General features: G+C 33.4%; 1 pseudogene; it reads left to right on the top strand.

Moving 5' to 3' along the window:
* Nucleotides 1–13,439, top strand: part of LOC141492210 (interleukin-15 receptor subunit alpha-like) — an 87,946-nt pseudogene extending 74,507 nt beyond the window's left edge.
* The last annotated feature ends 11,746 nt before the right edge of the window (nucleotides 13,440–25,185 follow it).

The raw sequence follows: 25,185 nt of genomic DNA, 5'->3' as shown, positions 1-25,185 counted from the left end.
AAGTCTCATTTCTCAAATTCTGGAAGGCAAAGATATGGAGAATTGATGCCCAAGGGAACAATTTTTCTCTCCTTTTTAGCCTCCCTCTGTACATGAAAAAGAACTTTCCAGTTCTAGAAATAGAACTAACAACAGTCATGATTCTCATTCAGTCACACAGATGGAGAGTTACAAAAAAGTGGTAATTGGGTGAAGATCCATATTTTTACTAGAATGAGAGTGACAAATAAAAAAGAAAAATTGAGTGGGAAATCTGTGAGTGAATAAGACCCATTGTCTTCCCCCCCCACCAAAGTTAGACATACTTCAGTATCTTTTGTTACTTTTCTCAAGAGTAATTGGTGCCAATGAGAAACTACTTCATATTGAGGATTACAGAAAATTGTGATAATTATTCCTTCCTAGATCCATGTTTCTATACCTTCGTTTTGTTATCTTTCAATATTAATTTACTTGCTTAATAAGATAATATACTCTTTAAAGATATTGGATTTTTTTAGTTTTTTACAAAGCAAATGGGTTTAAGTGGCTTGCTCAAGGCCACATAGCTAGGTAATTATTAAGTGTTGGAGTCTGGATTTGAACTGAGGTACTCCTGACTTCAGGGCTGGTGCTCTATCCACTGTGCCACCTAGCCGCCCCCAATGCACCACCTAGCCACCCCTAAAGATAGCATTAATAGGCAGCATGAGGGGAAGAAATAAACTCACTATTGGGTGGAGGAATGAAAGAAGTGACTTGACAAATAAACACAGAACAACCTCTCATCTACAACAGAACTTGTTTTAGTTTACTGAAAGATCAGTAGTTGATATAGACTATCAGCTCCACTAGAGTCCTGAAGTAGAAACCAGGTGATGTGGTTAATAAAAAAGAGTTAGTCTCAGTATAAAACATTAAACTTTTAAAACAATAGCACCTTTGTATATAGTATGCATTCATGAAATATTTCAAGGGTTGCTATACCATGGGAAAATTCAATTATACTTTCAAACTTATACAGAATTAATATACATTACTCTTGAGCATCTAAGATTTTTAAGTATTATAGTAACTACCAAAAATTTACATTATCCTGGCCTTGAAGGAGTGGTGAATATAGTTAGAAAACAAGTTAATTCAAGAATGAATTCATAATCTAATTTGTATGGGAACTTTCTCCATCTTTCTTTTTTTATATTATTTTGAACGCCACCTTCCATAAATCCAACATTAAGGATCCACACAAATCTCTGAAAGTTTTTCTGTAGTTCTTTTAATAATTAAAGATCTCAGGTTTTGAGACCTGATTCTCTAAAATGAAAATTTCTATAGCTGCTAGAGAAATAGGCAATAGGTATAAATACAAGTTCCTAGGTCTGCTAAAAAGAAAGACTGAAAATAAATGGTTTATTCTCCATTTTCTGTCTTGTCAAATGTGCATTTGTTTTTCAATATGTTTCTGAAAATTTATGAGTAAAATCTGAGTACAGTATTTACTTTAAATGATTAACCTAGTGATATGATATGTAAGAACAGAAGCCTCAAATGGATTTGGAGTCAGAAGAACCGATACTTACTAGAAATGCTGACATAAGTAATTCATTCAACCTTTCTGAGATTCTGAGATTCACTGTAAAATGGATATAAAACTCTACCAATTACCTCAGGGGATTGTTTGCTTTATACTTTAAAGAGTCATTTTTCTAATGGGAACAAAGTTCATTCCCCTGATCTCTTCTCTTTTTATATTCATTGACCTTATTCATGCCCTTGACTTTAAATACCATACCTGGGTAGATAATGTGACCAGACTTCTATGTAATTCACAGACTCAATTATCATTTCTTTGCTAATGATTCTCAAATATTCTTATCCTAACCTCTTTGGTTACTCCAGATTTACATCACTAACCACTTAGTGGACATTTCAAACTACTTGTTCCTAATTATCTTAAATTCATTGTATTTTCCTCCAAATCTCCTCCTTTTCTTATTCTCCAAGTCACCCAGGATTTTAACCAGGATATCATCTTTGACTCTTCATTCTACTTCATTCTTCATATCAATCCATTTTTATCTTTGCAATATTTCTTTCATATATCCTCTTCTCTCCTCTGGCAGAGCCCTATCTTCTCATCCTTGGACTAATACAATAATAACTTGCTGATTGGTGGGATCACCAGAAGTCTCTCTCCATTCTGCTCTCACCTCCATTCAGCAGTTAAAGTGATCTTGCTAACAGACAGGTCAGAACATATCATCCTCTTCCACTCGATATTATCCAGTAGTTCCCTATTATCTTTCAGATCAAATATAAAATCTGTTTGGTGTTTAAAACCCTTCATAACCTGTTCTCCTTTCTTATCTTCTTAGACAGTATACCCCACTCCCCAATGTCCTCTTTCATCCAGTGATAACTGACCTTCTAACAAAATGTTTTATTTCTTGATTCCAGGCATTTTCATAGTCCCCCTTCATTAAATGATCACCCTCCTCATCTTTGTTTCCTGACTTCCCTGGCTTCTTTCAAGTATCAAGCAAAATTCAGACTTCTAAAGGAAGCTTTTTCCAATTCTTAATTCTAACATCTAGCCTCTATCCATTATTTATGATTTATCCTTTAGATAGCTTATTTATCTGTAGTTGTTTGCATATTTTCTTCCCAACTTTCTGTGAACTAGAGAGCTAGGCTTCTGTTTTCCCTCTTTTTTTTTGCATCCTCAATATACCTGGCAAATTTTAGATGCTTAGCAAATATTTGTTGACTAACCTCTTTATCCCTCTTTTATGACTCTTTAACCTTTGCCTGCAATTATGTTTAAATCTTAAAATTATGTATATATATATATATATTGTTTCATATATGCTTATCTATACATAGCAACATTTCATACACGTACATATTTTGTGTGTGTATGTATATATATACATAATATATATATATATATATATATGTATATATATATATATACAGGCATGAGTACATACACAAACAAATACTACACAATCATGTCTCAACCTTTTACAATTTAACTTCCATCCCTTCCACTAATTGCATTACTATTTTTAAAACTAATGAACATTTTTTCTTCAGTATAATATTATTTTATTTCTCTGCAGCATTTGACACTATTTACCATGATGGAGGATAGGTTTTCTTCCCTTACATTCTATATCATTCTCAAACTCTTTGTACCCTTCTGTTTACTAAGGTCCTTTCCTTTCTTATTCTCTAGTTCCTCTTAAACTTGAAGCTCTCTAAAGCTTGGGTATCAAATAAAATTCATTCTCCTGACCTCTTCTCTTTGTATATTCACTGAACCATTCAAACCATTCAAACCATACCTGTAGATAAAGCAACCAGACTTTTATTTCTAGTCATGACCTTGAATTCCAATTTTTCATTTCCAGTTACTTCAGGATATGTCTTTCAACAACATTAAACTATACAACATTAAAATCATCTATCTCCCCACCAGCTGCCTCGCTGCCCTCAGGATAATGCCATCCTGAAGCCTGCTTTTGTCACTGGTGAGTTTCTGGCTGGGGTCACAATTTCTTTAGGTGGTCCCAGTCATGTTGGCCTTTTTTTGATTCTAGCTCATTTCACTCTCTGAACTGCTTCAACTCCCACCCCCACTCCCACTATCAGCCACTTTATTCTCATGAAACTCTACTCCTTCCCTCCTTTTTCATACCTCTACATCCTTCTTTTCCAGTTGTCATTTATGATTTGTGTTCCCTTATTATAGTGCAAACTCTTTGGGAATAGTGACTCAAACCAATTTTCAGGGTTTTTTTTTCGCTTATCTCTTTTTATGTACCAGTTCCCTTCCCCCTTATTTTTCCTTTCCTTCAAATCTCTACCTCCACTTAGATACCCTTACTTTTTTTAATAGTACTGTATTAGTCTCAAAGACATCTAAGTAATGCTGGGCTCTTCCCTCTTCTACACCCTGCATATATATTAATTCTACCTTGAAATATCTCTGTAATTGTCCCTTTTTTTTTACAATCCCTTTACCTAGACCTTAGTTTTGGCAATAGATATGTCTTGCCTGGGAGATTACAATCTTATTTCTAATTCTCTTCTCTACAGTCTTCATCCTTCAGCCAGAATAAAATTTTCCACTGTCCACATCTTATTGTATTCTTTCCCCCTCATAAAGACTTCATTGTTTTCCCTTTGCTTATAGAATATTTTAGCCAATGAAATATGTTACAATTCCTAAAGTTGTTCTAACCTTTCCTACAACTGTATTATTAGTCATATTGTTTGTTATTCTCAAGATGATTCCCTTCCATATTTCTACTTGTTTAATTGATTTTATTGAAGATATGGATTTTAAAATGCATGGATTTTAAAAAGTAAATTAAATGCATGGATTTTAAAAAGTAAACAAAATTAAAAAGATTAAAAATGAAATAAACTAAACTAAAAGGGTAGGAACTATAGACAGGATGTTCATTTTAGAGGTGATCATAATATAAAGAGAAGCAATGTAGATCACTGAGGGGAAAGTTTCACCACGAATGAAGATTTCTCGCCACTCTAGGAAATAATAAAGACTCAGTCTAAATCTCTAGAGAAGCCCCTCTCTAGTCAGAAGCCAAACTATTTAATATTGGCCCAAGAAGGCCAAGAGGACATTAACACTCATAAATGTCTGGAGGTCAAGAAAGCATGCCTACTTGATGTTGATTCACATTATTGAAATGGAAAAAAAAATACCTCTAGAGAGAAAAATGAGGTGAAATGTGCTCTTTAAAGAAAATTGGAAGAATCCCATAAAAGGGTTAAGTTCATCATTACTGAATATTAATAATGCACCAGTAATATGAAGTAAGCACATGAGATATAGAACAAGGTTTAATCCTTTTCTATAGTATTCTCATGAAAATTTAATAAATGAAACATATCAGAAAATGTGAGAGAATGAAAACCAGGTTGGTAGTAACATGCAGTGTGACTGAGTCCTAGACACAGACCACATTCTGTAAAAGAATTTATACTATTTCCAGAATCAAACAAAAAGAATGTTTAAGTACATTACTAAAAGGGAAAAATAAAAGTATGGCAACAGGCTTTGAAAGGACAAAATATTAAAATTTCTGAAAATGTAAATGAAGTGGGGAAAATGTAAATGAGTATATTTGTATAATCATGGTCAAGTATATAACTATGGGCAAAAGAGAACCTTTAAAAAGTAAAAGACAGGGTGGCCATGTGGCACAGTGGATAGAGTTCCGGCCCTGAAGTCACGAGTACCTGAGTTCAAATCTGGCCTCAGACATTTAATAATTACCTAGCTGTGTGGCCTTGGGCAAGCCACTTAACCCCATTGCCTTGCAAAAACTAAAAAAAAAAAAAAATTAAAGGGCAGGTAATAGATACCTTTCACATGTATAAAATCACAAATTGCTGGCATGTATAATATCACCACATGACATGGCATATAAATTTACACTATGTCTATGTGGACAAAATAAAGGGGGTGATTTGAGAGAATTTAAAATATAATCATTTTTTTCTGAATGTTTTGATCTTTTTCCCACAAACTTGCTATAAGGGAACTTGACAAAAAAATTTCAGGGACTTACTTTATTTACAAGATGATGATTTAGACTAGCTTTTCTAGTTCTTGATCTCTAAGATCCTTTCCAATTTTAAAAATTTGCTCTTTATAAGGAAAAAAACATACATATAAAGAGAAAAGTAAAGAAAGAAAAAAAAAAGAAAACTAGGCTTTGGGGTTTGAATTACTGAAATTAGAATGCCACATAATAAAATAGTTAACTGAAGTAGATGGTTGCCAGTTGTGATCAAATGTAAAAAAAAGGTCACTTAAATGTATTTATTAAATAAAAAATGCCAAGAATATTACAAACCTTGACTGAGAGTGATGCTTATTAAGAAAATTAAAGTTTGAATGTATATGTGCTTTTTTTGAAATACATTCAACCTTTTTTTAACAGAACACTTTTCTCTAGCCTTAATATACATACATACATACACACACACACACACACACACACACACACACACACACACACACACACATATCCAGACAAACATAGGCCTTGATAATTAGTTGAGGAATTATATGAAATGAGCATTCCTAGGCAAAATATTTCAAATAAATAATATTCCTATTTTAATAAATAAATGATATTCTAGTAATTAACATCACTAAATAACTTTTACCCTTTATTGCAATTGCTTAAATGGGCAAACCTAAAATATAAACAAAGCTATGATTTGAGATGAAGTCTAGAATGTTACATTAAAAACATTGCCTGTCATTGATTCTTTGAAGGAAGAAAATCATATTTAGTTGAACTTTAGTGATTTCTATTCTACATTATTACTGACCTTCCTCTGTATTTACTCTTTTCATCCTGTTCTTCATTTGTGAACATATTGCCCATTGCTCCTAATTTCACTCCATGTTACCTTTAATGTTGATTCATAGGTTATTGATTTTGATGCCTGCTATGCTGTTGATCTCTGGAAAGGTCATTGCATTTGAAGCGCAAATCTTCCTACAGCTATACTGACATGAAGACCATAGCATAATGAGAGTCTCTTGCACTGTTGAAAAACTTCTCTATTGCTACTGTATTACCAGACTCAAAAATCCTAGAGCATGTTCAATGAGTTTAGGTAATTTTTTAAAATTTCATCTCTTTTCTTAAATTATTCAGTTTTAAAAGTATCATATATAGAATTCCTGATCCAATATTAGAATTGGACTGAAGACATACTGCCCTATATTAGCACTATCAAAATGCATGCTAATTTCTGAAAAGTCAACTCTGACAGAGAAAAGCTAGATTAAATCTGCTGAAAACAATTAATTAATTTAAATAATTAATATATGTAAGGATATAAATAACAACAAAAACAATCTCTGCCTTCTCTCTCAAAAGATTTTGCAATCTACTTGAAGGGAAATAATGTAATATGTAAACAGATAGATATAGATGTAATCATTTGAGAAAGAAAAACAAACTAATAAATAGAGTAAGGAAGTGACATAGGTTTATGTTTTCAAAGGCATACTTTGGAAGATCTGGATAGATTGTAAGGGAGTGGGAAAGGAAAAAATGTTGGGGAACAAAACTCCATTTAAGAAGTTTCTGAACTAGCCAGGAAAGAGATCTTTTTTACCAAAGATACTTTTGAAATAAAAGATCTTAATTCAGCTGCCTAAAACCCCATCATTTATTCTTATGAGAATTTGTAGTACTTTCAGGAATTTTCTTGCACCTTCCTACAAAAACTTTAGCATTGATTGATGAGTTTTGTAGGTTTATACCATATCTCAAAACACTTTTGTAAAGATAAAACTGATTCCCCAATTGATAAATTTTCAAAGAGAACATTTGAAGGGCAATTTTCAGAAGAATCAAAATTATCAAGTCATATAAATATTTCCAGTTTTTTGCTTATCTGTATTGATGTCCCCAGTTCCCTTTCTCCCTCTCTTATTCCTTTCCAAATCACTAATGATTATATAAATATAAATTAAAACAACTCAGATATCATTTCACACATAGCAAATTGGTTAATATGACAGAGAAGGAAAATGACTAATACTGGAGGAGATTGGGAAAAATAGGGACAAATGCATTTAGTGGAGTCGTAAACTGCTATAACTATTCAGGAGAACAATTTAGAACTACACCCAAAGGGCTATTAAACTTGTATTCCTTTTGATCTACACTAAAACCATTAAGTCTGTATCCTAAAGAGATCAAAGGAAGAAAGACATGCATATGAAGAAAGACAAACCTTTATAGCAGTTCTTTTTGTGGTAGCAGGGAATTGGAAATTGAATGGTTATCTATCAGCAAGGGAATGGCTGAACAAGTCATAGTATATGATATGGTAGAATACTATTATGCTGTAAGAAATGATGAAGACCATGATATCAGAAAAACCTGGGCAGACTTATGTGGTCTAATATAAATTCAAATGAGCAGAGCAGAAAGAGTATTGTACGTAGTGATATCAGTATTGTAACAATAAGCAGCTGAAAGATTTAGCAATTCTGATCAACTCCAAGATTCATGATGAAAATTAATATTTACTTTCAGAAAGAATCCATGAAATCTGAGTGCAGATTGGAAATATTTTTCCACTTTATTTTTCTTGTTTTTTTAATATGCTAATATGGATGCATATTTTGCATGACTTAACTTGTATAATGAGTATCATCTTGCTTGTTTTAGAAGAGACTAGGAGGATGGAGAGAATATGGAAGTTCAAATAGAAAAAAATAGGAAAAATACAGCTACCTTTTCCTAACATTTTAGTGGATTACTATTTCCTTTGAATTAACCTGCAAAATAATGAGCAATGTAGTTAAAGTCCACCACAAGCCAGTTTTAACCTACTTTCCAGACATTATATTACTCCCATTGATACAGTAAGGCAATCAAATTATATTACTCTTTGCAGAACTTTCCAATCTATATCCCATACCCCTACTTTTGTATAGGTTGTCACTTATCTGCAGAATGCATCTTTTCTTAATTTTTTGAAGAATCCTTAGATTCATTCAGGTCTCAGTTCAGCCTCTATAGAACCTTACTTGATGTCTCAATCCATAAGCACTCTCCATTCTCCAATTATTTTTCCTTGGCTTACCTCTATTGTGGAAGATGGCCAAAGTTCCTATCCTTCATGAGTCTGAGACATTAGCTGAGATAATCCCCATGTGAACTTTGAAGTGTATAGATATTTTCTTACTGGTCGAGTAAAATAAATCTCACCAACAGCAAGTCTTTCCCAATTCTTCTTAATTCTTTTGTCTTCTTTCTGTTGATTACTTCCTATTTAATCTGTATGCAATTTGCTTTTACTTAATTGTTTAGATATTGTCTCCCCCATTAGACTATGAACTCTTTGAGAATAGGGACTGTTTTTGCCTTTCTTTATAGTCCCACCATTTAGCATAGTGACCAGCACTTAGTAAACACTTAATGCTTTTTAACTGACTGGTTTCTGTTTGCTATCAAAACTGTGGAATTTTGCTTGTTTGTTGTTGTTGCTTTGATTAACAATGGAGCAAATCTGGATGGTGTTGGGATAACAAAACAAAATGAGGAAGTAAGTATATTTATGATACAAATCATAGTATACTGAACTCCAGAGTGAACCCTTGGGTTACCTTACGGACCCTGAACAGATGATTTAGCTGATTTCTCTTTAGGAGAATGAATCCAGTATTAGTACATATATATATATATATATATTATATACATATATATAATATATATATATATATATATTATATATATGCATGCATGTACTTGTCCCATATCTTGATTTCCCCCTTGTTGATATTCTTTTTATAGGGCAGCTAGATAGTGCAGTGGGATATTTCCCTGAAGTAAAGAGGACCTGAGCTCAAATCCTGTCTCAAACACTTAATAGTTGTGTGACCTTGGGTGAGTCCATTAACCTTGATTTCCTTGAATCCAGGGCTATTTCAAGTTATTCTGATCCATATCTGGCCACTGGACCTAGATAATTTCAGAGTAGGGAAAAAAATGAATGGTAAGTTGGAACAGCACATGCTCATTCAAATCCAATTCAAGCGCATATCAAGGCATCACCTCCCTGATGTCATGGTCTTCTTTGAGAATGAAGGGCAAACATCATTGCAATAGAATAAGTTTCTCCAATACAATAAAAGTTTCTTTGAAAACAAAGGTTTTTATGATTTTCCTTTTGTATACTTTATACAATCACTTTTGTATATAATTAACTAATAATTTATTTTTCTTGAATCAGCTGAATGATGGAAATCACATTGTGAAGATGAATGCAAGAGGTCACAACACTCATTTCAAGTAACAGGACATCTGTCCAAATTAATTTGTCATTTAATTTATATATTAAAATATGTGAGATTCTATACTCCTAAACCCTTATTCTATCTCTTTCAGCATTTAATGTACATTTACTACATTTTAACAAATTTAACCAGATATGAGAAACATTTTTTAATTACTAATGCTATTTTGAGTTACTAAAACCTTATTATAGAATGCTACCTAATATCTCTGGGCCCTAAAATGTATTAATTCTCTCGATGAATTTTCACTGTAAAATGCACATAATTATAACCTACAGCTTACAGGTAATGGTTTGAGAGATGAAGTAACGAGAGAGCATATGGTTGGAAAGAGATTTTTAATTTCCTTTTTTTTTGAAATTTACAATTTTCCCCTTAATCTTGCTTCCCTCCCCCCCCACAGAAGGCAGCTTGTTTTTTTGACATGGTTTACATGCTATACATTGATTTAAATTGAAGGTGTTGAGAGAGAAATCATATCCTTAAGGATAAAAAAATAATAAGAGATAGCAAAATTACATAATAAGATAATGGCTTTTTTAAATTAAAGATAACAGTACTTGATCTTTGTTCAAACTCCACAATTCTTTCTCTGATAGTATCTCCATTGCAGGTATCTCGAAATTGTCCCGGTTTATTGCACTGATTGAATGAGCAAGTCCATTAAGATTGATCATCAACTGCATGTTACTGTTATGATGTACAATGTTCATCTGGTTCTGCTTGTCTTACTCAGTATCATTTCATGCAAATCCTTCCAGGCTTCTCTGAATTCCCATCCCTCCTGCTTACTAATAGAACAATAGTGTTCCATAACATACATATATCACTATTTGTTCAACCATTTCCTAATTCATGGACAGAGCCTCAATTTCCAATTCTTTGCCATCACAAACAGAGCTGCTATGAATATTTTTGTACAAGTGATGCTTTTACCCTTTTTCATGATCTATTCAGGGTACAATCCCAGCAGTATTGCTGAATCAAAGGATATGAATATTTTTATTGTCCTTTGAGCTTAATTCCAAATTGCTCTCCAAGCAAAATAGGTGAAAAAAAAATATCTGCCTAACTCTATGACACCAATGTGGTGCTGATACCTAAATCAGGAAGAGTCAAAATAGAGAAATAACATTATAGACCTATTTCCTTCATGAATATAGATGCAAAAATATTAAATAAAATCTTAGCAAAGTGATTACAGCAAGTTATCACAAGGATAATACACTATGACCAAGCAGAATTTATCCCAGGAATGCAGGGTTGGTTCAATATTAGGAGAACTGTTAGTTTAATTATAACAATAGCCAACCTCTCAGAAATCATATGATTATATCAATAGATGCTAAAAAGGCCTTTGACAAAATACAACATGTATTCCTGCTAAAAACATCAGCGAAGGAATACATGGATTGTTCTTTAGAATAGTGAGCAGTATCTATCTGAAACCATCACCAAGCATTATATGCAATGGGGATAGGTTAGAGGCATTCCCAATAAGATCAGGGTGAAACAAGGATGCCCATTATCACCCACTACTATTCAATATTGTGTTAGAAATGTTAGCTTCAGCAATAAGAAAAGAAAAAGAAATTGAAGGAATTAGAATTGGGAAGGGAGAGACAAAACTTTCACTCTTTGTAGATGACATGATGGTACACCTAGAGAATCCTAAAAAAATAATCTAAAAAACTACTAGAAGCAATTAGCAACTTTAGCAAAGTTGCAGGATATAAAATAAAACCCCATAAATCCTCAACATTTCTTTATAAAACTAGCAAGACACACCAGAAAGAGTTAGAAAGAGAAATTCCATTTAAAGTAACTTCAGACAAAATAAAATACTTGGGAGTCTAACTGCCAAGGCAGACTCAGAAACTTTATGAAAACAATTACAAAACACTTCTCACACAAATAAAATCAGATTTAAGTAACTGGGCAAATATTAACTGCTCATGGATAGGCTGAGCTAGTATAATAAAAATGACAATTCTACCTAAATTAAACTACTTATTTTGTGCCCTATCAATTAAAATTCCAAAAAAAACTAAGTTAAAAATTGTAAGTAAATTCATATAAGAGAACTAAAAAAGTCAAGAATTTCCAGGGATTTAATGAAAAAAAAATTCAAAAGAAAGTGACTTAGCCCTACCAGTGCTAAAATTATAAATCATCAGTCATCAAAACTGTCTGATATTGGCTAAGATATAGAGTGGTGGATCAATGGAATAGACGAGGTACAAAAGACATAGCAGGAAATTATTATAGTAATCTGCTGTTTGGTAAACCCAAAGAGTTCAGTTCTTGGGATAAAAGCTCCCTCACTGAAAAAAAAACCTGTTGGGAACATTGGAAGTTAGTTTGGCAGAAACTTGGATTAGACCAATACCTCACACCTTATACCAAGATAAGATTAAAATGGGCTCCGGGCCCGGAGGGGGGACGGCGGGAAGCCCGGACTCACGGCCAGCCCAGGCCCGCGCCCGCGCCGCCGGCCCCTCTTCCCGCTGCTGCTGCCGCTGCCGCTGCCGCCGCCCGGCGCCGCGCCAGAAGTGACCTGTCCAGCTCCCAAATCTGTGGAACATGCAGATATTCGGGTCAAGAGTCGCAGTGTGAAATCCAGAGAGCGCTATGTTTGTGTTTCAGGCTTCAAACGTCCAGCTGGGACATCCAATCTTATTCAGTGTATACTTGACCAGAAATGGAACACTGCCTACTGGACAGAAACCAATCTGAAATGCATCAGAGATCCTGCCCAAAAGTCATCTTTCTCAACAGTATCACCAAGGGAACTTCTCACCTTTCCTGGAAAAGACATCACTCTAGAACCAGAAACTTCCAAGTCAGACGGCACAGTGGCAACAGAGACACTCATGGTGACAACCTCTATCTCCCTCTCATCATCCCACACACAGCATCTCCAGAATTAACAGGTACGGTCTCGAAGCCAGTCTCCAAGGAGATATCATCTGAACCGCCTTCTACAACAGTCACACTAACAACCTGAAACTGGTCCTTCACAGTCCTGGCTCAAACAACAACACAGACATTGGAACAGTCCTCCCCCAGTACCCATGGGAAAATATCAGATGAACAACATGTTTTAATACCTGTTTCTGTTTTTGGGAGTTTCCTAATAGTTCTTTTGGCACTTTGGCTCTGCATCAAAAGAAGAAATTCAGTCCCAGAACCACTTGATGAGACGGAAGTTATGCCAATGACAGGGCAAACTGGAAGCAGAGAAGAATTTGTAGGCAGCTAACTATAAAACCTGTATGGCAGAAACAGAAAAACAAATTCCTTCACTCCTATGAGTCAAATTCTGGGGTAAAGAAGGCATATTTACCTTAGCAAAAAAGAGCTTTCTTTGGCTTAAAAAAGGGAGAGAGAAACCAGAATAAAAAAAAAATCTAAACATTGCAGCTAAGGAGAGATATATAACTCTTAACTCTTAAGTCCCTTCTGCTTCTATTAAGCACCCTAACAGCAGGATGGAATTTGACTGGAAAAGGTACACAGGTGAAAAGATAGGGCAAAGAAGTTCATTGTGGGAAAGTTTACCATGCAAAAGCTCAGCTCTATAGATCCTCATTACCAGGTACTTCATTTAATTGTGTCTGGATATTAAAAGGAACCTAAGTATTTTCCCCCCCCAAAAAATGTAACCTACAACCTACAAATGACAAAGAGAATATATATGCAAACTACCTGTAAGTCTTCCCTGTGAAATATCTAGTTAAAAGATTTCTGATTTTGAATGAATAGCATCTTAATACCTAAAAACATCTCCAGCTAAATTGTTTCCCTTTAAATGCAGTAAGAGTCACTGATTAGGCATTAGAGAAATGTACAAATTTAGGTATAAATGAATCCTTTTGACTGTTGACAAAGATTCAAAATAGATGATATACTCATTTTATAAATGTATATGTCTCATTTATATACTTGTTTGAATGTATGTGATAAGATAAAATAAAAATTATATTTTAATTTTTTTAATGTAAAAGTAAACAGAATAATGTTTAAGGATTAGAGAGTATATTACAAGTGAAGGAACAAACAAGAAAGAGTATAAGCTCTCTGGGCTGAGTATTTTCTTATTGTTATATAGGAAAAGAGGTGTAGTTTTGGTGGAAACCTAAGGTTCCACCTTGTTTCCAGTCCTTCAGTAGCGCTTTTCAGCACTAATTTTTTTTCTGCAAACATTGGAGCAAGACAATAGGAATTATTATTACATTACATTTATCTCCCACACAGACTCCCACACACTTTCCATTTCTATACTATTCATTTCTCTCTTCTCATCTGCTTGTTCAGGGTTCCCAATTAGCACCTTTTTAGTGTTCATTGTTTTTAAGCCATTCTTAAGTTATTTCTAGGATAGTGAGGTGGTAGAGGACAGAGCATTGGCCTTGGAGTCAAGAGGTCAGGAGGTCAATCCAGCCTCAGAAGCTTGACACTTACTAGCTGTGTGACCTTGGACAAGTCATTTAACACTGCCTTGTATCCAGGACCAGCTCCAGTCATCCTGATTCCTATCTGGCTACTGGATGACTCTGGAGGAGAAAGAGACGCTGGTGATTTAGCCCAGCCCCCCCACCCCAATCTAATTCATGTGCTTGTCCTGGTATAATCTCCCTGATGTTATAGTCTTCTTCAAAAATAAAGAACTCCCATATCCCCATCAAAATTTCCATTAACTTGCTATCAAGTTTTTTAGCTAGCTGTCATAGAGGGAAGCAAATAAGTTCAATTAAGTATTAATGATAAATATTAGCTAAATACCTTATATCTTTATAATTCATTAATAGTATAAGAATTTAAAAATTTTTATGATTCACTTCCTTCAGAAGAATGTCAACTTATTTTTGGTTCCTTGTCAAGGATCCCAAAGGGTAGAAGCAGATTGAAAAAATTACTGGATAGTCTTTACATGAATACTTTTAGTATGTACTTTTCCCAACGTTATGCCCTCCTCCCTGCAGAGCAACAAGAATAAGACTAAGAGCCATTTTGAATTGTTCTGTTTCCTGAGTAAGTTATCATAGTCAAAGAATTCTGATGAAAGAAAACTCAAAGAACCTGAACATAAATGGATAAATTAACAAAGAAAACATTAACAGAAAGAATATAGTCTCCAGATCTAGTAAACAAATTCAGACATCCATAAATACAAAATAAAGGAAATTGATCCTACAGATGATCCTGTGAAATTTGATATTATGGAACCATAACATGCTGTATCAGTAGTTGAAAAAAGAAATGAGAATGCTGAGAGCAGAATTTATAGCCTTTGCAGCAAAAATAAGTGACTGACTGACTAGAGATACTTGAATGTGGAATGGCACCAAAATAAAAAAAAAGCATGAAAATCAACTGGAAAGCAAAAAAAAAGATTAAAATGGATACAGGATTTAGACATAAAAGACAATATTATAATCAAACTAGAGGATCAAGGAATAGTTTGTCAGATCTATGGAAAGGGAAGCAATTTATGATCAAGGAAGAGATGGAGAACATCATTAAAAACAAACTAGCTAATTTTGATTACATTAAATTAAAAAGCTTTTGCACAATCCCACTTTAACCAAGATCAAAAGAAATGTAGTAAATTGGGAAACAATTTTTACAACTAGGATTTCTGACAAAGGACTCATTTCTAAAATAGAGAACTGAGTCAAATTTAAAAAAAAAAAACCAAAATAAGCCATTCCCCAAATGATAGTCAAAGGATATGTGGAGGCAATTTACAGATGAGGAAATCAAAACCAACTATAGTCATATGAAAAGTTGCTCTAAATCATAACTAATTAGAGAAATTCAAATTAAAGCATCTCTGAGGTACCACCTCATACCTCTCAGACTGGCCAATATGACCAGAAAGAACAATGATCAGTGTTGGAAGGGATGTGGGAAATCTGGGACACTAATGCATTGTTTTCAGGAAGTTTTTGTAGCTCCATAGATATGGACATTTGTTCCATGAGTAGTAATTCTGTTGCATTACATAGGGTCTTCAAAATTACGAATGAAGTCTGGATCTGTGATACCACAGATATAGGAAACTGTCAAATGAGGAAATTCTCTCTAACAATGCAAATTGGCACCTTTTTTGTATTCTATAGTTTTAGGGAATTGCCTAGAATACTCACAAAGTCAGTGATTTGCTCAAATTCATATAGGCAGTATATGTCAATGGTAGGACTTGAATCCACATTTTTCTTATTTTAAGGTCAACTCTTTGTGGATTGCACAATCATCAGGCTGTAGCAACCTTGGTGTCAAGTCTCTCAAAGTTAATTTTTTTTTAATTTTTTGGAATGCCTTGGAAAACAGGACAAAGTCAATATAATCATGATTATACTTAAGACTTTTTAAAAACATGATGAATCAAGTCAGCAAGTATCCCTGGTCTCAAAAAAGTTCATAATCTAATGAAAGGATAATCCATAAAATGACTGATACTGTAATAGGTCATGGGAAATGGGTAAATTTGTACACCTGACAGATAACATATTTGAGGAAGTATTAAAATGTATGTTGAAGTCTCATTGTAAGAGTATAGGAGTTGAGGAAGAGAAAAAAGCCATGAGCCAGGCAATGAAGTCATTGAAGAAGGAAGAAAAGAGTGTTGAGGATTAGTCAGTATAAACTATGCAAAAACTAGATAATATGATAAATATAGACTGAGTGAAGCTCAGAGGAAGAGAGGTAAATGAGTGATGATGGTAAAGATCTTCTAGAAAATCTTCAAGAACCTGGGGTTTCTTCCTTAGTCTAATGCAATATTAGAGGAAGACTTTAGTGGGCAAAAATGGAAAATGGTAATAGTATAAACATTATGATTTTACATATTGAATTTCAGGTGGCAAATGTTTTATATATTTTTTCTTTTGTATCATATAAAATCAGTGTCAAGGTAAGTAAGACTGAAATCCAGAATTAAGATATAATTACAATCATTGGAATTCTTGATTTAAATGTAAATGTGAATATTTTTCTCTACATAATTAGGGTAGAAAGATGTTGGACCTCAATTAATAACAGTTATTCAATTCTGGGGCAGAGATTTGTATTATTCAATAGCATTGCTAAGTAGACTAAGCCATTAATATTCTGCTTTCTCAGCTTCTGTCTAAAGTCAATTTTCCCTTGCTTCCAGCCATAGAGGGAATATTATTTCATAGTTAAGTAGCTTCTTTGTATTTATATGTTGTAATACTTTAAGTTTATAACATTTGATTTTTTGCAACAGCAAAGATATCAACACTTTTATAGTGCAGTTCCTAACTGTACCATATTAAATCCTAAATACATATTTAAAATATGAGAACTAAGCAATATGATTTATCCAGGGTTTGGTAGGAAGTAAAGGTTAAATCCATATACTATTTTTATAATATCAGCACTGTATTCTGGGTAATTCTAGTATAGCATAAAAAATGGTTGCTTGTACACTAAAACTCCAAACAATTTTCAGACTCTCAAACTCAGAAAGAAAATAAAATTTAACTCTTGGTACCTGTAACTCTAATCCTTGGAGAATGTTTATAAATTTTTAAATCTATGAACATAATTCTTTTCAGGAACAACTGAAGAAGTTGAGTGGTATAGAAATGATCATCACATCAAGGAAGTTAAAACATTTCATAAAAAGTTTTATTTTGTTTTATTTTGGTCATTTTAGGGAGATGGAGACCCATGTATAAAGCATCAATTTTTTTGACAGGGAATTCATTTTGCATGCTGGATTTATTAGTAGATAGCCCCTAATAGTAGTAGGCATGAAAATATAGAAATGGTAAGATGGGAGTGATTGCACCCAAGGTAACTGAAACTCAATTTTGCATCATCTTCAGGACTCATATTATAGGTGAGTATCATGAAGTTATAGAGATTATCTCCACCATTTAACTTTCCTCCTTTCCTATCCTACCTCCTACCCATTCCACCCCCTCCTGTCTCTCTGTATTTACCTCTATCTCTCTCACTTTCACACTCATATACACATACAAAAAGGTGATATATATATATGTACATGTGTCTATATATATGCATGTATGTGTATATTTGGGGTCAATGGTTTGGAAATATAGGGGAGACCAATATAATCTAAGTGACTTTGGTTTCCTTTATGAAAGAACTTTTGAAGTAGAATTTTTTGCACATGGAACACATCTTATGTGTGCTTCTGTCCCCAGAAGAGTGAATATGGTCAAAATATTCTTTGGTTCACATTCACTAAAATTTTTTTAACTTAAAAAAAACCACAATGTAGTTGTTTACTTAGTGCTTACTAAGTAGTTAGAAGACACTATTAGTTCTAAGCAAGGGCAATTAATGTGATAACAATAACAAAAGCAGAAATAGAACATTTCACCCATAACCTTGGAACATATTCTTCTATACCTAGTGATTACTAGTAGGAAGAGAAAACATAACTAGGGAACATTTGAAGAGTATTACTTGTTGAGAAAAGATGTGGACTGAGTAAAGGCATAAAAAAATCAAATGGTTATTGTCTTTTCTTTCCACAGAGGAAACAATGGCAGCATAATAGTGATGTCTTGCCCTGAATATGAATTGGACTTAAATGAGGCAGAGCTGCTATACAAAACCTTCAACCACATACACTTCCCTCCATAATCATTAAAGTCCAATAGTGAGACAAAAGCCATGACTATGGGCAAATTATATAACAGAAACTGAAAGGTCTCTTATGTCTTCTATTAATGTGACCATGCTTCTCTCTAATAGCTAAATGGCACTTTTGATCTTAAGGTATCTATGGAGTGGATGCTACAACACAGGCATTACTCTGTTAGTCACTTCTGGCCAACTCTATGTTATTGACTTTTTGGATTTATTATTTTAGGATTAACTACTGACCATCTCGACTCTCATTTTCCTGGGTACACTGAATAGGAAACTTCTCTATAATGAAAATAGTTTCATAGCTCTTAAGTTATAGTCAATCTATAAACCAAAATAACCAGTTAAGGAGACACCAACCAAAAGACAGTAGAGTACATCCAGGCTAAGATTAAGACATTTGATAACTATATTTTTCATTTGGGTTTAGAAATTTCCAAGTTCTTTTCAACTTGGTATACAAATGAATTTGTCACAAAAATGATGTTGCTTTTACTAAATTGAAAGGGTTGTAATAAGCTTCAAACCTATATAAGATTATTAGTAAAATTTATTTAAACAGAATATTTAATAAAATAAATAATAAACAATTTATCAACCCAGAACATTGACACAGAACTTTCTCCTTCTAAACAGAGGCGTTCAAAAATTTCTCTCCAATTCAACTTATTTTAATCAGCAAATAGTATATACAATTTTTTTCCAAATTCATATGTTTTGTCAAACTTTCTATGAAAGGCATATATGAAAGATGCTATCGTTCTTTCCATAACCGAGTACTGAAGGCTGTTTTCTGAAGGCCTATTTTTGTCATTGATCTTCAAAACCCTGAGAGATAAATGCTATTATTATCCTTATTTTACAGGTGAGATAACTGAGGCAGATAAAATTTAAGTGACTGGCTCAGGGTCACAGCTAGAAGGGTCTGACACATGCTTTGAATTCTGTTCTTTCTGCCTGTTCCAATGTCCCACTGCACATCCTAGTTACCTTAGGATAGGACAACATTTCATCTAAGCTTTTTCTTCCTACAGTTAACTACAATGCTTGTTCTGATAGACTTTTAGGAAATAGCATTTCGATTGGATTGGTTCTTTCAAAAGTAGTCAGCTATGTAAGTGCTGATATCAAAACACTGTACAAGCAATTAACATAGCAGGATATTTTATTATCTATGTCTTTTAGTTAATTATATGACTATAAATATGTGATCTGTTGAGGCTGATGTTTTTAAATTTATTTTTTCAAAAATCTTGAATAATTGGGATAAAAGCCCCAGATTTATAAACCTATGGCATAGATTTAAAAGACAATGTGGCCTAGTGGAAAGGAGACTGGCTTCAAAACTAAGAAGACCTTCAATTTAGTCCTCTCTGATGAATCTTGGTTTGTGACTGAGCAGCTTACTAAATCTCTCAATTGTCTTTGACATAAAAGCACAAAGTAGAGAAATACTCATCTGTAATGGTAGAGAGAGTCTCCTTATCAAGGGAAGTATCTTTACCAATGAAATGAAATATCTATCCTCATTGTACATTTTACATTCATAAATTTAGTTTCCTAAATTTTATTTTCTATTCTAGGTAGGAGAGTTGACAGATCACTAGAAATTGGGAACTTTTTAAGATCCTGGTTCAGATACTAACTATGAGACCTGGACAAATGATTTTTGTACTTCTTGGTTTCCTCATCTGTTTCAAAGAATTGTTGTGAGGACCCTTTTATATATATACATACATATATATGTATATATGTATATATAAAGTAATTTCAAATCTTAAAATTCTATATTGTGAGCTATTATTATTCAAGTGCATTGACAAACCCATGTTCAACAAGCTGAGAGCTCCCCTTAATGGAAGAAAAAGTGGAATCTTGGAGCAAACCTGTCATCAAGTTTCCAAGGTCAATTTAGTCCTTCCCATTGATCCTAGATATTCACTTTCAAACAATTCAAAAGTTATTTAACATGATTTATCATTAGTCTCTTCATGGTTCATAGAATGACTTTAATATGATTTTTAATATATTGCATTTTAAATTGCAGGATTTTCTAGATACCATTTTACCCTACTTTCCAGGTAATTTAAAGGAATTAAGCTAAAAATTGACTTTAAAGGTATAAGTTGATTTTAGGAGCAAAGGGAGAGTGATCTTGTCTCCCAAATTACCTGAATCTTCCAAATATTGCATAGGTAGTATCCATTTCTCTTAATCTGTACAAGGACAAGTAGGAACTGTGCCACAGAGGTGTTTCATGCACTGCTTGGTAATGCAACCTCTGAGTCTTAGGGGACTCTGGTCTCTAGGGAAGAACCAAGGAGGAGTTTGATTGTCTATGTACTTTCCTAAGTAGAATCCTTTAAAGAAAATCTTCAGTCTTCTCATTCAAAATATCTAGAGCCTAGAAGACCAATTATTACTGATGAAAGTCAATGTCTCCAGCTCTGACCATTGTTGCTCCCTATATATTAATAAACTGAAATTTGTTGCTCCCTGTATATATTATCAATAAACTCTGCAATTTCTTTTTATTTATCATAAAGGGGAGAAAAACATATTCATACATAGTAGTGTATGGTAATAAATATAATACAAAGTATAAGATATTAACTTTTTAGAATCTTCACAGTACCATGTCTATAGTTAAATATCTTGATATCATGATATACATATATATATATATATAGGAAAATAAATGGAAAATTAGTTATAAGAATATATATACACAGATAAACTCAGACAGATAGGCAGACAGATAAATTGATAGACAGAGATCCGGATTCAAGTAAAATATCAGATAGTGGCCAGTAGGACAAAATGAAGATCTTTATTGATGTTCCTGGGCCCATCAACATATTCACTGAATAGCTAATCTTGGTAGTATAATAATAGTGTTATGACATACACATAGCTGTGCTGGGTGACACAGTGTAATTAGAAAAAATAAATAAAATCTCTCTTCACCCAGATATTGAACCTGTATAATTATAATTATCAAACTTGTTTATGAAGATGAGATATAAGAATGCATGTTCCTCCTTTCTTTATAGAGGTGGGCAACTATGAATAGGGAGTCCCACAATAATCTTGGACTTATTTGATATGTTTATTAATTTTTGTTGAGTCTCTGGGTCTTTCTCCTTTTTTTAATTCTTGGTTTTAAGAGAGGGGTTGTTCTGGCCAAGTTGATGGAGAGAAGACAGGCACTGTGACTTAGACATAAATATTATAAGCAAACTAGGAGATCAAGGAATAGTTTACCTGTCAGATATATGGAAAGGGAAGCAGTTTATGACCGAGGAAGAGGTGGAGAACATCATTAAAAACAAACTAGCTAATTTTGATTACATTAAATTAAAAAAGCTTTTTCACAGATAAAACCACTGTAACCAAGATCAAAAGAAATGTAGTAAATTGAGAAATAATTTTTACAACTAATATTTCTGATAAAGGACTCGTTTCTAAAATATATAGAGAACTGAGTCAAATTTAAAAAAAACAAGTCATTCTCTAACTGACAAATGGTCAAAGGATATACAGAGGCAATTTACAGATGAGGAAATCAAAGCAACCCATAGGCATATGAAAAATTGCTCTAAATCAATACTTATTAGAGAAATGCAGATTAAAACATCTCTGACATGCCATTTCACACCTCTCAGACTGGCCAATATGAGCAGAAAGAGGACAATGATCAATGGTCAAGGGGATGTGGGAAATCTGGGACACTAATGCATTCTTGGTGGACCTATGAACTCATCCAACCTTTCTGGAGAGCAATTTGGAATTACATCCAAAGTGCAATAAAAATATTCATACCCTTTTATCCAACAATACCACTACGGGGTCTATACCCTGAATGGATTATGAAAAAGGGTAAAAACATAACTTGTACAAAAATATTCATAGCAGCTCTGTTTGTGGTGGCAAAGAATTGGAAATTGAATGAATGTCCATCAACTGGGGAATTATGGAACACTATTGACCTATTAGATAAATTTTTATCTCCCTGACAACTACATTTGCTTTTATAGACCCAGTGATATCAGAGATGCTTTAATTTGCATTTCTCTAATAAGTATTGAACCTCAATATTGGTGGAAATGGGAAGGCATGAGTTAACTCTCTCTCAAACACCATCCAGAACTGTTGTGGGTCCCAGTACAGACCTGAGACAACTTGAGTCAATTTTGTTCCTGGGTGGACTGATCTAGAACCTAACTGGAAGTCCTTTGGGTCTAAAGAATATTAAATAAATTTGGGGAACTGAGATCTCAAAGAATTTCCTTTCCCTTCTTGCTTTTATCATTTTTGCTGGTAAATTTAACTATTTTTATTTCCCTGAATGTTTTTATATTAGGTTATTTAAATATTTTTTATCAAATGGACTGTTTGAAAATATAGGCTTTGTGCCATATAGTGTGTTGGCAATAGAATCTCCGCCCAGTCAATTATACTTGAAGTCTCTAATGCAAGTAATTCTCTCTCAAATCAGCCATACCTGAAAGTGGAAACAAGGGTTTTGGCAAAGGTTACTAATATTTTGAATGCAGATGATTCTTCCTCTGTATCTCATTTTCAATGAGAAAAGCACAATTCCTCTCTGGTATGGGAATGGAATTAGGTATGTGGGCCATTAAAGTGAAGCTTTCATGGTGAGGAATTATCAATATGTTTATCCTCTTATTGTTGTTTTTGTCCTTCATTCTTGAAGAAGTCCAAGAAAAATCTGATGGAGGCTAATCTATATTTGCAAGAATACATTTGCTCACCTCACCTCTTGTTGCCTCATTCTCTTGAATGTACCCACCATTTTGCAGGTTTGTCAGCATTTAACCAGGAAAAATCATATACAATGTTTAGAATCAGTATCAATAATGGTACTCTCTGAACTTCCCATGTTCCCTGAAGCTTTCCCTCCACATTCACTCCTTTTCCACTTCAGGAATCAGAAAGCTATAAAAGTAACTTTTAGGGGCCACAATATGCTAGTGTCATATTCATCTGAAGGACTGAAACGAGGAGGAAACCAAAGTAATGAGGGGATCTGCTTACATGAGAGTGATCCTAGGGATATAAGAGTCTGTTAATCTTCTGAGTTTTCTAATTGTGGATTGCAGGTAATAGGGCGGGTACCATTAAGAGCTTTGACCAAAGTCTCTCTTATTATATAAGATCTGAAGCCAACATAAAATAGCTAAAATAAATAGGCAATTTAAAAATTACCTGCCATTTGTCATAATCATATATAATTTCCTTTAATTTTATACATGTTTGAAACATCTATTGAGAGTCACCTAAAAGAATAACTTGAATTAGTTACATTTAGTCTCTGCAATGTGGTCCAGAACATGGAATGGAGGCTAATCTATATATATGCAAGAGTACATTTGCTCACATCACCTGGGGAAAATAAAGATTCTGACTTCTGTAGTTTTTTGGTACAGACTTAAGATGATAAACAAGAAAAAAATTTGTTCTCATTTACATTCTCCAGAAAAATAATGCTGCTTACCCAAAAAGAAATATTCACTAGTTCTTCACATAAATTATGTGTCATAATGAATCTGAGGGATGAGATATATAAAAGTAAGATTTTCTATTTCTCAAGTTGTGCTGCTCTTAATTTTTTTTATTCTCCACTGTTACTAACTTCCTGCTTTTTGTCATGCTCTATTCCTTTTTTATCTCTTAAAACACAAAGGAGAAGTACAAAAACCTGAATTCTGATGCTTTATTAGAGGGGGAAAATGCAAGGGTAGAAACCCTTCAGAGTTGGTCCATCTTCTGTAAAAGTCTCTATAAAGCCTATAAAATTTTCCACTAATCATCCATATGTTGAAATATGTTAGAAGCACTCCAATGATATAGTAGTGATAATAGTAGCTATTCAAATTATTATTCAATAGTTCTCTCTTATTTTCCAAATACTATTTTTCAATTATATATAATATATATGTGTACATACATATATGTATACATATGAAAAAGCTATATACATTCATGTATTATTTCTATAAAGATAATATAAATATTGATGCATATGGAGAGATATGGATATATATGTTTGTGTATTCATATATACATCTGCATATGCTTATGTGTGTCTATAAAGAAAGAATAAAAGAATGAGTTCTTTTGTAATGGTACATTTTTCTGTCCTTTTTTCCTTCTTTTTGTTCTAACCTTTGTGTTTTATTTGTCTCATTGCTATTTGTTAGAACCACAACAATAATTATGAATAACATTTATATATTTCCTTAAGGTATATCTCATTTTCTTGTTACACATTTCATTTTATTACTCAAAAGTCCTGGGAGGTAGGTGCTCTTAAACTCCATTTTACAAATGAGGAAACTAAGGCTGAGTATTTAATTAGTCAAAGGTCATACAGCTAATAAGTGTCACAGGACAAATTTGATGTTGGGTCTTTCTGACTCCATATCTAGCAAACTTATCCATTGCATCACTTAGCTGCCTGGTATGTTGGAATAGGTATGAATATTGGAGTCAGAACACCTGGATTTGAATTGTTCAATTGTTTTTTGTTGTCTGAGTGATCCTGGGCAAGGAGATTTAATCTCTCTAGCTCTTTGTTCTCCCATTTATAAAATGTATGGGTGATTTCTAATGTCCTTATCAATTAGAAATTAGTAGGGGAAAAAACTCCAAATATTTTCCTA

Source organism: Macrotis lagotis, chromosome 6 (genome assembly GCF_037893015.1).
Source record: "Macrotis lagotis isolate mMagLag1 chromosome 6, bilby.v1.9.chrom.fasta, whole genome shotgun sequence".
NCBI classification, from domain to species: Eukaryota; Metazoa; Chordata; class Mammalia; order Peramelemorphia; family Peramelidae; genus Macrotis; species Macrotis lagotis.
This window is presented reverse-complemented; position numbering and strand designations above follow the sequence as displayed.